Genomic DNA, 16,934 nt, shown 5'->3' on the forward strand with positions numbered 1-16,934 from the left:
GCCAGTGATACGCCGGGCACGGGCATATATAAAAGTGTACCACTACAGTTGTCCTTTAATCATGTGGATTTATTGATCCATAGTGGAAATCATGACATGAAGGACGCGTTTCGGCATGTTGCCTTCCTCAGCTTGCTGCCTAAGCAGCAAGCTGAGGAAGGCAACATGCTGAAACGCGTCCTTTATGTCACGATTTCCACTATGGATCAATAAACCCACATGATTTAGCATCACCGGTGAGTGCTGAACAGAATTACGTGCTGTGAACATAAACATCAGCCCCAGACCCATTCACACTGTGGAATTTCAGCAGTGGACAATTCCGCCGCTGAAATTGTTCCGCGCAAAGAAAGAACATGTTCATTCTTTGCGCGGAAGTCCGCGAACACTGCATAGCCGTCAATGGTGACGACGCAGTGCCGTGCGGTCCTACCGCCGAAGTATTGCGGCGGCGGCCAGTATGGAATCTCCACTCGCGGAATTCTGCGAGCGGTGATTCCGTTCATAATCCGTAGTCTGAACATACCCTTATTCTTTATTCTCACATAAGGACCTTCTGAATTACTGAACCTTGTTCCTCTTTTACGTGTGACTAATCTGCGTCAATCATTAGTGGTCAGTCCTTCCTGAACAGTCAATGTCCGGCTCCTGAATTTTCTAGTTAAAGTGACCGGATGATGAATCTTCTGTACCATCATGAGTATTCTAAAATGCTATATGAATTTGAATTACATGTACACGACATAGGTCCAAATGGGTGATGTTCCTCCTTGAGGAGAACGTCATGAAGCGTGAAGAAGTTGACAGTAAACTCCCACAACAGGACAGAGCACTAGTGATGAGCAGCAGGGGCCATATTCGAATTTGCGATATTTCGTGAATATATTGACGATTATTCATCCTAGGATCGCAAAATTCCCATATTCGCTGTGTTAATTCACTTTTTTTCCCCCCCATTTCATTTTTTCCAATTTTCGCATAAAAATGTGCACTAAAAATTTAAATTAGCATAAAATTTGCATAACAATTTTAGAAATTGTAAAAATATTCATCAGTATGAATATATAGCACTATATTCTATATATTCACAAAATCGCGAATTGCCGATATTCGCGATAAAAATTAGCTTTACGAATATTCGTGCTTAACACTACAGAGCACCCTGACTGAGGATTATTTTCTACTAATGATAGTGATAGGACTGTATCGTCTTAAGAATGTCCTAGCAGGCTCCTACAGTCTATAGAATTGTTTGCATCCTTTCTTATGGACATCATGATACATGATACGGCCATGTGCATGAGGCCTAGGAGTTGCTGTGCTCTGGAAATCACTTGGCTTTCATACGCAAATTGAAGCAAATTTCTATGTGCAGCTGAGCACACACCTAAAGAAACTTCCTATTGTTCTCTAGAAACGCAATGGATGAATTGTGCATTTTTTTGCATTGTGCCAATTCTAATTTCGATCAGGTATTTAGACGGGGTTGTTCATGCTGTGCAGAATTTCTGACTTAGACATCATCCTGACGGGAGCTGAGGATGGGAAGTTTTGCAGAGCAGATGCATGAGAACGGTCAGAAATACCGGAGGGAATCAGGAAAAAAGTGGAAATCTCTTCATGTGGAAAGTAAATGGTTTCACCTTTTCACAACTGAAAAATAAAAGTTACTTGTGTATCACTTTATATTAGTTTTGATTTCACTTTAACCCCTTCCCCGTCAGCAATTTTTACTACGTAACTCCTTATCTTTCTTATCTCCATTTACAGAGCCACATGAGGGCTTGTTTTTTGCAGGACCAATTGTCCTTTTTAAAGACAATCTTTACTTTACCATAAAACATACTGCAAAACAGAAAAATAATAATAAGTAATCTAAAATGAAAAAAAGACAGAAATTCTGATTATTTTGAAGGATTTTGTTTTTGCACTGTTCACTTGTTCACCGTCAGTACGATTACGGCAATGCACACTTTATATCACTTTTGCTATGTTATGTTAAACTTCAACCTCTTAAGGACTTAGGGCGTACCTGTACACCCTAAGCCCGGTCCTGGTGTGAAAAACGGGGTCACGCCGTGACCCCACATCACACCGGGTCGGTCCCGGCTATCGTTGGGCTAACAGAGTGCGGCACCAATCGTTGTGCCGCGCGCTGTTAACCCTTCAGACGCGGCGATCAAAGTTGACTGCCGCGTCTGAAAACGAAAGTAAACGGTTCCCGGCAGCTCAGTCGGGCTGATCGGGACATCGCGATAAAATCGCGATGTTCCGCTCAGCTGGGACGCAGGCGGAGGTCTCCTCACCTCTCTCTGCAGCGTCCGATCGTCGATTGATTGCTCCAAGCCTGAGCTACAGGCTTGAGCAATCGAGCCCCTATCTGACTGATCTGTGGAAAGCTATGGCTTTGCAGGGATCAGCATAGGAAATGAGTGTGTGCAGTGTTATAGGTCCCTATGGGAGCTATAACACTGCAAAAAAAAAAGTGAAAATAAAAAGTTAACAAAAGGATATTTAACCCCTTCTCTAATAAGTTTAAATCACCCCCCTTTTCCCATAAAAAAAAACTGTTAATAAAAATAAACATATGTGGTATTGCCGCGTGTGAAAATGTCCGAACTATAAAAATATATCGTTAATTAAATCGCACGGTCAATGGCGTGCGCGCAAAAAAATTCCAAAGTCCAAAATAGTGTATTTTTGGTCACTTTTTATATCATGAAAAAATGAATAAAAAGCGATCAAAAAGTCTGATCAATACAAAAATGGTACCGATAAAAACTTCAGAACATGGCGCAAAAAATTAGTCCCCATACCGGCCCGTACACGAAAAAATAAAAAAGTTATAGGGGTTAGAAGATGAGAATTTTTAACATATACATTTTCCTGCATGTAGTTATGATTTTTTTCCGAAGTACGACAATATCCAACCTATATAAGTAGGGTATCATTTTAACCGTATGGACCTACAGAATAATGATAAGGTGTTGTTTTTTACCGAAAATTGCACTGCGTAGAAACGGAAGCCCACAAAAGTTACAAAATGGAACTTTTTCTTCGATTTTGTCGCACAATGATTTTTTTTTCCCGTTTCGCCGTGGATTTTTTGGTAAAATGACTAATGTCACTGCAAAGTAGAATTGGTGGCGCAAAAAATAAGCCATCAAATGGATTTTTAGGTGCAAAATTTAAAGCGTTATGATTTTTAGAAGGTGATGAGGAAATAATGAAAATGCAAAAACGGAGTCCTTAAGGGGTTAAAACAATGATTTAACTGAACATATTCTGACCCCTATAACTTTTTCATCTATGAAGCTGTATGATGGCTCAGTTCTTGCACCGTGAATTGGGCTTTTTATCTTTTTCATTTTGGTGTCAATGGGTCTTTTTAGAATGCTTTTAATTGCATTTTTTCTGGGATGTGATATGACCAAAATGAGAAATTCTTGCATTTGTTGTTTCTGTTTGTTAATGCTATTCACTGAGCAGGATCAATAGTGTTAAATATTAATAGTACAGACACTTCCACCCATGGCTATATCAAATGTGTTTATATATTTTTTTTTAGTTTAGACTCTTTTATTTGAAAAATTGGTAAGGGGGGGTGACTCAAATTTTTATTATTGGGGCTTTTTTTTCTATATTTTTAAAAACTTTTTTGTGATCAATCATGCACTAGTTTGCATGGATCGGTTCAATCTGTGCTCTGCAACTAGAGCCTGTCTGAGGCAATAAATCTATGAGCAGATTGTCAGTTCACCCTCTGCATGCCGCAATCACTATTGAAAGCAGCATGCAGAAGGTCAAACTGCCCCCTCTGTATATAAAGAGGGTTCAGCTCGTGAGCCTGCTCTTTATGCAATAATCGCCGAACCACCATGTATAGGTGATCATTGAGAGGTTAAAGGGGTACTCTACTGCACCAGCCTTCAGAACATTTTGTTTCGAACGCTTGTAGCTGGCGGCGGGGGTCTTGGCATCATGGCCATGCTCCCTCAAGGAAAGTCTATGGGAGGGGGCGTTATGGCCACCACGCCCCCTCCCATAGACTTGCATTGAGGGGGCGTGGCATCATAAGGGGCGGGAACATGACATGACAAGCCCCTCAGCAGGCACCCAGTGCTCTAAACGAACACTGGGTGCTGCATAGAGATCACGGGGGTTCCAGCTGCAGGACCCACCACAATCAGACATCTTATCCTCTATCCTTTGGATAGGGGATAAGATGTCTAGGGGCGGAGTACCCCTTTAAGCTTACACACACACTATTGTGTAATAATGGAAACAAAGCAGCTAAAAATGAAAAGTGGTGCACAGCACATGAATTTCAGACAGTTTTCTATGAACTAATTTAGAAAGTACCGGAAATGTCACAATTTCACCGTTTCATTTTAGGTGCAGCGTGTGCCAAAATTTACACCAAATAAATGGAACAGTATTTGTTTATGCCTCGGATAAAGTTTTTATTCACAGAGCCAAACCCCCTATTTGTGTACGGTACCTGTTGGTAATGGTGGAGTCTTTTCATTGGTCTGTTTCATTTTGTAGGTTTTTAAACTGTTTTCATGTGCGAAAACTTTTTATGTTTTCTCTCCACTGTCTTTTAATTAAAATGTACATGCAAAGAAAAGGTTATGGGCTAGAGTCAATAAAGTGCGTTTACCATGTCAAATATTTACAGTGTAAGGGTTAATACTCCCTAGAGATGTAAATGGACCATTTAGAATTCTTCATTGTATTATGAGTGTGTGCTTCTCACCTGAACTCTAGATTCATCACAGATAGATTGTGACCATTATTTTTCTTTATATATTGTTTGATATTTGTGCGGCTTTAAAAATACACAACATAGGGAAAAGGTTTCAACACAATTGCAAATTAATATGTATAATAGTAACCTGCTAAAGTCAATACGGTCGATATAGTCAGTTTGGTCAGTTTTACAGGCTTAGGCTGGGTTCCCATAGTGGATTCCCTGTCCGGTGATTTTGGCGTGGACTGCGGGGCATTACAGTCTCTATAGAAATTCTGTCATGTGTACTATACAGCAAAATCCCATTGAAAGCAATGGGACTGTGCTGCACCAGAATTTCCAAGCAGAATTGCAAAGAGGAATTCCGCTCAGAAATTCCATAGTGTGAACCAGGCCTTAGTCTTTTCTAGTCAGGGTAACTGATGTCTAGAAAACTATTTCTACATGAGTTTAATTAAGTGGTTTCAAGGCGGTGTGTCTTCAGCTGTTGCAAAACTACAACTCCCAGCATGCCCAGGCATGCTGGGAGTTGTAGTTTTGCAACAGATGGAGGCACACTGGTTTAGATTTTTATCTGGATTAGTAAAGTTAGTAAAATTTTATTAAAAATCAATATATTGTGTGTGTGTGTGTATATATATATATATATATATATATATATATATATACACACACACACACACACACACACACACACACACAATATATAAAAATAAAGCAAAAGCATATTTAATCCCTTTGCCACAGTCCTTCTGAGGGTATATACACTGCTCAAAAAAATAAAGGAAACACTAAGATAACACATTCTAGATCTGAATGAATGAACTAATCGTATGAAATACTTTTGTCTTTACATACCGTATTTATCGGCGTATAACACGCACTTTTTAGGCTAAAATTTTTAGCCTAAAGTCTGTGTGCGTGTTATACGCCGATATACCCCCAGGAAAGGCAGGGGGAGAGAGGCCGTCGCTGCCCGCTTCTCTCCCCCTGCCTTTCCTGGGGTCTAGAGCCCTGCTGTCGGCCCTTCTCACCCCCTGGCTATCGGCGCCGCTGCCCGTTCTGTCCCCCTGACTATCGGTGCCGGCGCCAATAGCCAGGAGGAGAGAAGCGGCGCCGACAGCCAGGGGGAGAGAAGGGGCAGCGGCACCCATTGCCGGCGCCGCTGCCCCCCCATCCCCGTTGGCATAATTACCTGAGTAGGGTCCGCGCTGCTGCAGGCCTCCGGCGTGCGTCTCCGGCGTCGTTGCTATGCGCTGAACAGCGCGGCGCATGGCGTCAGTGCGCCGCGCCGTGCATAGCAACGACACAGGGGACGCACGCCGGAGGCCTGCAGCAGCGCGGACCCGACTCAGGTAATTATGCCACCGGGGATGGGGGGAAGCAACGGGGCAGCGGCGCTGGCAATGGGTGCCGCTGCCCCTTCTCTCCCCCTGGCTGTCGGCGCCGCTTCTCTCCCCCTGGCTATCGGCGCCGGCACCGATAGTCAGGGGGACAGAACGGGCAGCGGCGCCGATAGCCAGGGGTTGAGAAGGGCCGACAGCAGCGCTCTAGACCCCAGGAAAGGCAGGGGGAGAGAAGCGGGCAGCGACTGCCTCTCTCCCCCTGCGTTTCCTGGGGATGTATCGGGGTATACACGCGCACACACGCACCCTCATTTTACCATGGATATTTGGGTAAAAAACTTTTTTTACCCAAATATCCTTGGTAAAATGAGGGTGCGTGTTATAGGCCGGTGCGTGGTATACCCCGATAAATACGGTAGTTGAATGTGTTGACAACAAAATCACACAAAAATTATCAATGGAAATCAAATTTATCAACCCATGGAGGTCTGAATATGGAGTCACACTCAAAATCAAAGTGGAAAACCACACTACAGGCTGATCCAACTTTCATGTAATGTCCTTAAAACAAGTCAAAATGAGGCTCAATAGTGTGTGTGGCCTCCACGTGCCCATATGACCTCCCTACAATGCCTGGGCATGCTCCTGATGAGGTGGATGATGGTCTCCTGAGAGATGTCCTCCCAGACCTGGACTAAAGCATCCACCAACTCCTGGACAGTCTGTGGTGCAACGTGGCGTTGGTGGATGGAGCGAGACATGATGTCCCAGATGTGCTCAATTGGATTCAGGTCTGGGGAACGGGTGGGCCAGTCCATAGCATCAATGTCTTCCTCTTGCAGGAACTGCTGACACACTCCAGCCACAGGAGGTCTAGCATTGTCTTGCATTAGAAGGAACCCAGGGCCAACCGCTCCAGCATATGGTCTCACAAGGGGACTGAGGATCTCATCACGGTACCTAATGGCAGTCAGGCTACCCCTGGCAAGCACATGGAGAACTGTGTGGCCCCCCAAAGAAATGCCACCCCACACCATTACTGACCCACTGCCAAACCAGTCATGCTGGCAGCAGAACCTTCTCCACGGCGTCTCCAGACATGTCACGTCTGTCACATGTGCTCAGTGTGAACCTGCTATCATCTGTGAAGAGCACAGGGCGCCAGTGGTGAATTTGCCAATCTTGGTGTTCTCTGGCAAATGCCAAACATCCTGCACGGTGTTGGGCTGTAAGCACAACCCCTACCTGTGGACGTTGGGCCCTCATACCACCCTCATGGAGTCTATTTCTGACTGTTTGAGTGGACACATGCACATTTGTGGCCTACTGGAGGTCATTTTGCAGGGCTGAACAAAGGCAGAGGTAGCGGTCCTGCTGCTGGGCTGTTGCCCTCCTACGGCCTCCTCCATGTCTCCTGATGTACTGGCCTGTCTCCTGGTAGCGCCTCCATGCTCTGGACACTACGCTGACAGACACAGCAAACCTTCTTGCCACAGCTCACATTGATGTGCCATCCAGGATGAGCTGCACTACCTGAGTTACTTGTCTGGGTTGTAGACTCCGTCTCATGCTACCACTAGAGTGAAAGCATCGCCTGCATTCAAAAGTGACCAAAACATCAGCCAGGAAGCATAGGAACTGAGAAGTAGTCTGTGGTCACCACCTGCAGAAACACTCCTTTATTGGGGTGTCTTGCTTATTGCCTATAATTTCCACCTGTTGTCTGTTCCATTTGCACAACAGCATGTGAAATTGATTGTCAATCAGTGTTGCTTCCTGAGTGGACAGTGTGATTTCACAGAAGTGTCATTGACTTGGAGTTACATTGTGTTGTTTAAGTGTTCTTTTTATTTTTTTGAGAAGTGTATAACTAATTGACTCACTTTTATTAACTGTTTCTGGGAGTAAAGGAAAAAAAATTCCACCATTGTCTTACCGTTATTCTGCAAGTTAGGATAAAGAATACTGATACCAGATTGTTGTTTTGTTTTTATTTTTAAAGGGGTACTCCGCCCCTAGACATCTTATCCCCTATCCAAAGAACAGGGGATAAGATGTCAGATCACCACGGTCCCGCTGCTGGGGAGCCCCGGGATCCCCGCTGCGGCACTGCGCTATCATAGCTGTACAGAGCGAGTTCGCTCTGTGCGTAATGACGGGCGATACAGGGGACGGAGCAGCGTAACGTCATGGCTCCGCCCCTCGTGACGTCACGGCCCGTCCCCTTAATGTAAGTCTATGGCAGGGGGCGTGACGACCGTGACGCCCCCTCCCATAGAATTGTAATGAGGGGGGCAGGCTGTGACATCACGAGGGGCGGAGCCGTGGCGTAACGATGCTCCGGCCCCTGTATTGCCCGTCATTATGAACTCGCTCTGTGCAGCAATGATAACGGGGTGCTGCAGCAGCGATCCCAGGGGTCTACAGCAGCGGGACCCCGGCGATCTGACATCTTATCCCCTATCCTTTGGATTGGGGATAAGATGTCTAGGGGCGGAGTACCCCTTTAATGCTCAACTGCTTTTGCACAACTTTTTTAAGGCTCATAACAATTTTATTTTTACATCAGAATAGCTGTTTGATTGCTCTTTTTTTTACTGATACCATTTCAGGGTACATGTACTTTTTTATTGTATTTGTATTTATTTTATTGCATTTTTTGTTTGTTTGTTTTTTAAGATAGGATAGGGCACATTTATCATGAATGAGGTACCTTTCAACATTTTCATTCACTTGTTTACTTTGGGCATTTCATGGCACTAATGATAAATTTCGCATACAGGCAGGATGTAAAGGAGACTACAAGAAGAGTTTCAATGTTAAACTGGATTAGGAATTAGTATACACTATGCGCCAAGATATTTGCAAAAAGTGACACATGAGTGTATCAAGAATGAGCAGGACACAAGCTATCCCCATTCTTATCTGCATCATAAAAAGTCATCTAAACTGTCAAAATACAATATAGAATACCGGGAAATTCTGCAATGTATTTTGCAGATTTTTTTTTTCCCCTCTGGAAAAAAAACAGACCATGTCAACATAGCCGAAAAATATCCTGAACAATTGTCCAGCTGGATGGTTAAGCAAATGGTTACATCTATGGTCAACATAGGAAACCTATAAATATGACATCAATAAACTTCCTATCATATCGGCTTTCTGCTTATAGCCATAAATGGTAAAATGTAAAGGGGCAGGAAACTGTAAGCACTGGGGCTGATGGGTTCTTTGTACCGTATACCACTTCATGTTGGTGATATATTAATTATTAATTTCAGGGTTTACACAGAATATCCAGTTGGCTCACACCAAACAAATGGGTATAAATCATTTTTACTTGATTATAAATAAAACAAATCACAGTTTTGGGTGTTTATCAGCTTGAGGGATGTCAAATGATAAATTCCTTAAAAAATGTTTACGTTTACATGAAAATTTTGGTCACAACAGACCCCAAATTGCTGTGTTGCACTTTATAGATCGCACTGAGTTGCACCTAATGTAAGTTGGTGGGTTGGACTCCCAGGTCACATTCACGGCCACTTTTGGTTGGCATTGTCAACCCATTGACATTCATTAGGTGCAATCTACAGAGTGTGACATGGTGACTTGCAACCCTAAAATCACAGCATATCCCCGTGTGTACTGTACAAACCCCTCACTACTCAGCATTGAGCCCCTGCTGACTACTATTCTCATCATTCTGCTACACTACATCCAGGAAACCGTAAATACAAAGCTTGGACTCTTCTCCCTTCCCAGGAGCCTGCGTTTCACATGATGGTGTGAACAGTTATTTTTGTTGTAAGGCAGTGTTTCCCAACTTGCGGCTCTCCAGCTGTTGCAAAACTACAACTCAGAGCTTATTAGGAGCTGTAGTATTGCAACAGCTGGGGAGGGACAAGTTGGGTATCACTTCTCTAAGGCAGTGGTCTGTCTGTGCATGCTAGGAGTTGTAGTATTGCAGCAGCTGGAGGTCCACAGTTTGGAGACCACTGCTCTTAAGGTAATCTGTAGACTGTCAGGACATGTTGGGAGTTGTAGTTTTGAAACAACTAGAAAGTTACAGGTTGAAGATCACAACTCTAACATAATCTGCAGGCTGTCAGGGTATGATGGGAATAGTAGTTTTGCAACAGCTGCAGAGCAAAGGGTGAGAGATCACTACTCTAAGGTAATCTGCAGGCTGTCTGGGAGTTGTAGTTTGCTTTTTTAGTTTTTTTTTGCAAAAGCCAGAAAGTACCAGGTTGGTCTCCAAACTGTGGACCTCTAGCTGTTGCAAATCTATAACTCCCGGCATGCCCAGAAAGTCGTTGACTGGAAGTTGTAGTATTGCAACAGCTGGAGGTCAACAGTTTGGAGTCCACTACTGTAAGGTAATCTGTTTGCAATCTGCAGACTGTCAGGGCATGTTGAGAGTTGTAGTTTGGAAACTACTAGAAAGCTACAAGTTGAAGATCACTACTCTAGTTTGCAGGCTATCGGGGCATGCTAGGAAGTGTAGTTTTGCAACAGCTGCAGGACCAGCAGTTGGAGATCACTACTCTAAGTTTATCTGCGGGCTGCTTGTTTATTTTTTTTACACAGCCAGAAAGCCACAGGTTGAGGAACACTTTACCACTTTAACGACCATGGATGTATATACACGTCAAGGCAGGATGCCCGTTCCTGCACCAGGATTAGAATACACGTTCATGGTTCTCGTGGGTACTGCCCAATGTACCCATGAGATCGCGGCAGGGACTCGGCTGTAACATACAGCTGGGACCCTGCTGCACTGCCGGGAGCGAAGTAAACTTCGGTCCCAGCAGGTTAACCCTTACAGCTGCGGTCGGAAGCGACCGCGAGCTGTAAGGAGTTTTGACAGAGGGAGGGGGCTCCCTCTGTCTCTCTCCTGTAGCACCCCGCAACGAGCGGGGTGCTGCTAGTTACCTGGGCAGGTGGTGGTCTTTACAAGGACCCTTGGTTGTGCCACAGTTATTGTCAGGATATACCAGAGGTGCGTCCTGATATGCTACCTGCCAGTGTAAAACTGGCAGGCAGCATATAACTGCAATGCTTTGGAATACTAAGTATTCCAAAGCATAAAAAAAAAAAAAAAAAAGTGTTAAATTTTTTTTTTAAAAAGGGTCAAAACAGTGTAAAATAATGTAAGAAATAAAAATACATAATTTGATACATAGGATTACACGGCGCACATCCACAGCATATTACATGCTGCGGATGCCCGCCAGCAATCACAATAATGAGCTCCCTGCTGCGGCTGGGTAGCTTTGTGTGTCCACTCATAGTCGGCAGTCATGAGCAGACACACTGAGCTACCCAGCCGCAGCAGTGTTCTCGCCGTTGTGACTGCCGGGGGGATCCGCAGTGTAAAATATGCTGCGCTATGCGACCCTACACTGCGTCCCGTTTATACTACATTTCAGCAGTATGTCAGAGGTATCCGTCAGCATGACGTTAAAAAAAGTGATGTTGACATACACTGTAGCAGCTCCATTCATTCCTGAATGACACTGCTACAGTATACATTGACATCCCTTTTTTGACATGACAACGGACACCTATACTGCAGAAATGCAGTATGAATGGGGACTATCATACCCCAACTAAATGAACCAGATTTTTGTATTTATTTTTTTAACGTCCAGTGATGGATATATTAGCCATGAGTGGGTGCTTATTCCCACAACATGACGGATATATCCATCAGGACCTTTAACTGTCACATAAAGCCGCGCGTCACTGCTAGCCAACCAAGGACCGATCAGAACGGTGCCTGGTCCAGCCAATACACTTGTAGGGGTGCGGTATTGTTCTGACAGTTCTGATCCTTTGCAGGCATGGGGTGGGGTCTATAATTCATATAATGATGCCCTGAAAGCCAAAGGGGGCTCCTCTCCTTCTTTGTCCTACCAGGCGGTCAGGCAACCAGATATAGCCTAAGTAGGGGTACTGCCCAGCCCGGGACGAACAGGGTGATAAGATATGGGCGCATTTCCTCCCTTTCAAAAGTGACTTACCAAAATGATGTCCCACAAATAAAGAATTTGTGGGGGAAAAAAGCTAATTTCTATTTTTTTCCACTGACTTTGAAATAATTCTAGCCACACAATAATGGCTCAATGTGCTCACTTTTGCCCTAGGTGAATACTTTAGGGGGCGTAGTTTTGAAAATGGGGTCACTTCTGGGGGTGCAGTATTGTTCTGATAGCTAGAATGCTTTGCAAGATGAAGTGCAGCATATAATTTGTATAATGATATCCTGAAAGCCAAATGGGGCTCCTCTCCATTTGGGTCCCACCATGTGGCCATGCAACCAAATATGGCCTAAGCGGAGGTAATACCAAACACGGGACAAACAGCGTAATAAAATATGGGGCACATTTTTTACTTTTCAGATGCAATGAACAAAAAATGTGTCCCACAAATTATGCATTTGTGAAAAAAAAATATTTAAATTTTTCCACTGAGTTTGTATCCATTCCAGCCACACAAAAAGTACTCAAAGTACTCACTTTTTGTCCAGGTGAATACTTTAGGGGGTGTAGTTTCCAAAATGGGGTCACTTGTTGGGGTTCTGTATGGTTCTGGCAGTTTAACCCTTTGCAGGCATGAAATGCAGCTTATAACCCATCCGGCCTAAAATTATGCCCTGAAAGCCAAATGGCGCTCCTCTCCTTCTGGGTCCTACCACGTGGCCAAGGAACCAAATATGGCCTAAGCTGGGGTATTTCCAATCAGCAGCTCAATAAAATATAGGGTGCATTTCTTTCAATATCAGAAGCTATGTACAAAAATATGTCCCAAAAATGATGCATTTGTGAAAAAAAGCAAATTTTGAATTTTTAACACTGACATTGTAATAATTCCTACCAAAAAACTATGGAGTTAAAATACTCACTGTACCCCCTAGTGAATGCCTTTAGGGTACTAGTTTTTAAAATGGGGTCTTTTGTGGGGGTGGGGGGTCCTATGTTCTACCACCTTCAAATTTCTGCAAACCTTGCATAGTACATAAAAAAAGATGTACCGTATTTTTCACCGTATAAGACGCACTTTTTCTTCCCCAAAACTGGGGAAGAAAAACCCTGTCATATCGCGGCGATCCCTGTGGCCATCAACGGCCGGGACCCGCGGCTAATATAGGACATCACCGACCGCGGTGATGCCCTGTATTAACCCTTCAGACGCGGCGATCAAAGCGTCTGAAGCGAAAATAACACTAACCCGGCTCAGTCGGGCTGTTCAGGACCGCCGCGGTGAAATCGCGGCATCCCGAACAGCTTACAGGACACCGGGAGGGACCTTACCTGCCTCCTCGGTGTCTGCTCCGTGACGGGATCCCCTGCATGGCTGGCGCTCTCATTAGACGTCATCACGTCGTCTTGCACGCTGTCCCGTCATCCAATAGGAGCGGCGTGCTTAGCGACGTGATGACGGCGATGGAGAGCGTGGATTCCGGGAAAGAAGACGTCTGGAGCGTCGGGGACACTACGGGGAAGCGGATGCCTGCTGAAATGCTTCAGCAGGCATCCAGGGCAAACGCCGAGGGGGGCCATGTCTGCCCCCCATGTCGGCGATCACCGCAAATCGCGAGGGAAATCGCCCCTGTGATCTGCGGCAATACCGGGCTGATCGGGTCTCTGGGACCCGACCGCTCGGTAATTTTGCATGATCCCGGTTGTCACAGACAGCCAGGACCATGCTGGAGTATAGGAGGAGGTGGCAAGCCTGCCACGTCCTCCTATCCCCTGCGATTCTTCGGTTAGCTAATCGTCCAATCGCAGGGGTGGGGGGGGGGGACGGTTACTTCCTCCCGCCCTGCCCCTGGAAGTCCGGAGAGGCGGGAGGAAGACTGGAGGACGCGGCGGGGGACGGGGGAGTGCTGGGGCCCGGCCCCGGTACTTACCTTGTCCCTGAAGACCCGGATCCCGGCGATGAAGACGGCGGCGGCGACAGGCGAGTTCCTCTTCAGTCGCGGTCGGGCCCTTTACAGCAATGCACGTCGCAGGAAACCGACATGCATTGCTGTAATGGGACCCTGTATACTACAACTCCCAGCATGCCCAGACAGCCCTTGGCGTCTGGGCATGCTGGGAGTTGTAGTTTTGCAACATCTGAAGGTCCACAGTTTGGAGACCACTGTGCCCTTCCAGATGTTGCAAAATTACACATCCTCAGCATGCCCTTACTGTCCAGGCATGCTGGGAGTTGTAGTTCTGTAACATCTGGCCCTTCAGATGTTGCAGAACTTCAACTCCCAGCATGCCGGGACAATTTTGGCATACTGGGAGTTGTAGTTTTGCAACATCTGGAAGGGCACAGATTGGGAACAACTGTATTAGTGGTCTACAAACTGTAGTCCTCCAGATGTTGCAAAACTGTCTCTAAAGATGTTGCCGAACTACTACTTCCAGCATGCCTGAGAATGTTTGGGAGTTGTGGTTTTGCAACAACTGGAGGCACACTGGTTGGGTAACATTGTCTGTTTCCTAACTCAGTGTTTCCCAACCCGTGTGCCTCCAGCAGTTGCAAAACTATAACTACCAGCATGCACTGAGACTGTGCATGCTGGGAGTTGTAGTTTTGCAACAGCTGGAGGTCCCCCCCCCCCCCCCCCTGTGAATGTACAGGGTACATTCACATGGGCAGGGGGCTTACAGGGAGTATCACCATACCTGGTAAGACCAGTATATGGAGGGTTAAATTTGTATGCTTATTTCCAATAGATTCCCTTTTGGGAATCCAAAAAAACCCTAATTTCCCATATACTACTTATTATAAATAAAAATCCCATAAGCTTTATTATTTTCTACACATATATATTAAAATCAAACAGCGCTGTTTGCTCCAGTTATCCTTTGAATATTAGATTCTCAATGCAGACTTCTCTGCTAGTTTTGCTTCTTGTTTGTGAATGAACTATCCTGTATGCCTGCAGGTCATACAGGGTTAATGCTTAGGAGCAGAAGTGCTGCCATGGTTAAAATATCCACTCTGCCCCCCTCAACATGTTTCGCTACAACGTAGCGTTATCAAGAGGTAGCGGGCAACTGAGCGTGGATGCGATGTTGGTCGTATTTATAACCTACGTTTGTAACGTCACTGATAGACAGCAGGATGTGTTAGACAACCAATGAGCTGCAATTGTCAAATTGCAGGCAGCTCATTGGATCGGCCCTTTTGATTGATGGGCTCTGGCTCCATTTAGAGTCCTGCCCTAAGGTCAACCCAATTTGTGGCATCCTTATCAGGTCTGTTAGCCAATCAATTCTTTTGTTTACTAAAATTGTTTACAGGGAGTATCAGGCTGCAAGTTTGCGATGCAACAAATTTTGTGCAGCAGCTCAAACTCGCAGCGGGAAACTCGCTGTAATCCTCCGCCCATGTGACTGTACCCTAAAAACACTACACTAACAGAAAATAAAATAAAAAGTAAAAAAACACTACATATACACATACCCCTACACAGCCCCCCTCCCCTCCCCAATAAAAATGAAAAACGTCTGGTACGCCACTGTTTTCAAAATGGAGCCTCCAGCTGTTGCAAAACAACAACTCCCAGTATTGCCGGACAGCCGTTGGCTGTCCAAGCATGCTGGGAGTTTTGCAACAGCTGGAGGCACCCTGTTTGGGAATCACTGGCATAGAATACCCCTATGTCCACCCCTATGCAAATCCCTAATTCAGGCCTCAAATGCACATGGCGCTCTCTCACTTTGGAGCCCTGTCGTATTTCAAGGCAACAGTTTAGGGCCACATATGGGGTATCTCCGTACTCGGGTGAAATTGCCTAACAAATTTGGGGGGGCTTTTTCTCCTTTCACCCCTTATGAAAAGGTGAAGTTAGGGTCTACACCAGCATGTTAGTGTAAAAAAGAGGTAAAAGGGGAAAAAAGCCCCCCAAAATTTGTAATGCAATTTCTCCCGACTACGGAGATACCCCATATGTGGGCGCAAAGTGCTCTGGGGGCGCACAACAAGGCCCAGAAGTGAGAGTGAACCATGTACATTTGAGGTGATTTGCACAGGGGTGGCTGATTGTTACAGCGGTTTTGACAAACGCAAAAAAAAAAAAAAAACACATGTGACCCCATTTCAGAAACTACACCCCTCATGGAATGTAATGAGGGGTGCAGTGAGAATTTACACCCCACTGGTGTCTGACAGATCTTTGGAACAGTGGGCTGTGCAAATTAAAAATTTTGTACAGCTCACTGTTCCAAAGATCTGACAGACACCAGTGGGGGGTAAATGCTCACTGTACCCCTTGTTACGTTCCTCAAGGGGTCTAGTTTCCAAAATGGTATGTCATGTGGGGGGTTATTTTGCTGTCCTGGCACCATAGGGGCTTCCTAAATGCGACATGCCCCCCGAGCAAAATTTGCTCTCAAAAAGCCAAATATGACTCCTTCTCTTCTGAGCATTGTAGTTCGCCCGTAGTGCACTTCAGGTCAACTTATGGGGTACCTCCATACTCAAGAGATGGGGTTACAAATTTTGGGGGGGTATTTTCTGCTATTAACCCTTGCAAAAATGTGAAATTTGGGGGGGAAACACATTTTAGTGAATTTTATTCCTTGTTACGTTCCTCAAGGGGTCTTGTTTCCAAAATGGAATGGCATGTGTTTTTTTTTTGATGTTCTGGCACCATAGGGGCTTCCTAAATGCAACATGCCCCCCAAAAACCATTTCAGAAAAACGTACTCTCCAAAATCCCCTTGTCGCTTCTTCGCTTCTGAGCCCTCTACTGCGCCCGCCGAACAATTTACATAGACATATGAGGTATGTGCTTACTCGAGAGAAATTGGGCTACAAATATAAGTATA

Source organism: Hyla sarda, chromosome 12 (genome assembly GCF_029499605.1).
Source record: "Hyla sarda isolate aHylSar1 chromosome 12, aHylSar1.hap1, whole genome shotgun sequence".
NCBI lineage: Eukaryota > Metazoa > Chordata > Amphibia > Anura > Hylidae > Hyla > Hyla sarda.